We start from the raw sequence: 1,486 nt of genomic DNA on the forward strand, positions 1-1,486 counted from the left end.
ATAAACCAATGGAACAGAATAGAGAAGCCAGAAATAAAACTGCAAACCTACAGCCTTGTCGATCCTTGACAAGGTCGACAAAAACAAGCAATGGGAAAATGATTCCCTGTTCAATAAATGCTGTTAGGATAACTGGTCAGCCATATGCAGAGGAATGAAATAAGACCTCTACTTTTTACCATATGCAAAAATTAACTCAAGATGGATTAAATATTTAAATATTTAAATGTAAGACTTCAAACTATAAATTCTTAGAAGAAAACTCCATTCTGGACATTGGTCTTGGCACAGAACTGATGGCTAAGACCTCAAAAGCAATTGCACTGAAACCAAAAATTGACACATGGGACCTAATTAAACAAAAGCGCTTCTGCACTGCAAAAGAAACTGTCAACAGACAAAGCAGACACCCTGCAGAATGAGAGAAAACATTTGCAAACTATGCATCTGACAAAGGTCTAATATCTAGACTTTATAAAGAACTTAAACAAATCAACAAACAAAAACAAACAACCCCGTTAAAACGTGGGCAGAGAACATGAACACTTTTCAAAAGAAGACATACAGTGGCCAACAAACATATGAAAAAAATGCTGGAAATTACTAATCATTAGAGAAATGTAAGTCAAAACCACCATGAGGTAAAACCTCACACCAGTCAGAATGGCTACTATTAAATAGTCAAAAAATAATAGATGCTGGTGAGGCTGCAGAAAAAAGGGAATGCTTACATATTATTAGTGAGAGTGTAAATTAGTTCAGCCATTGTGGAAAGCAGTTTTGATATTTCTCAAAGAATTTAAAACAGGACTACCATTTGACCCAACAATCTGATTATTGGGTATATACCCAAAGGAAAATAAATCATTCTACCAAAGAGACACGTGCACTCACTTATTCATCAGAGTACTATTTTCACAATAGCAAAGACTTGGAATCAACCTAGGTGCCCATCAATGGTAGATTGGATAAAAAAATGTGGTGCATATACACCATGGAATACTACACGCCATAAAAATGAATGAAATCATGACCTTTGCAGCAACATAGATTCAGCTGGAGGTCATTAACCTAATCAAATTAGTATAGGAACAGAAAACCAAATACTAAATGTTCTCAATTATAAGTGGGAGCTAAGCATTGGGTACACATGGACACAAAGATGAGTAAAATTGGCACTGGAAACTCCACAATATGGGAAGGAAGGAGTGGGGCAAGTGCTGAAAAACTTTTGTATACTATGCTCAGTGCCTGGGTGATGGGATCAGTCACACCCTAAACCTCAGCATCATGCAATTTACCAGTTGCATGTATTGGTATTGAGATCTAGCAGAAAGAAGAAATTTTGGTTGTGCTAGAGAAATCTGGGGTCAGTGATCAGAAATCTGTGATCAGAGGAGAAGCTTGCCCCATTTCATGATCACGTACTAGAGACATGACAAGATCATGTCCAAGAAACATGGCAAAAATGGGGCATCAAAGGAAA

The sequence above is a fragment of the Pan paniscus genome, chromosome 7 (genome assembly GCF_029289425.2).
Source record: "Pan paniscus chromosome 7, NHGRI_mPanPan1-v2.0_pri, whole genome shotgun sequence".
Lineage (NCBI taxonomy): Eukaryota > Metazoa > Chordata > Mammalia > Primates > Hominidae > Pan > Pan paniscus.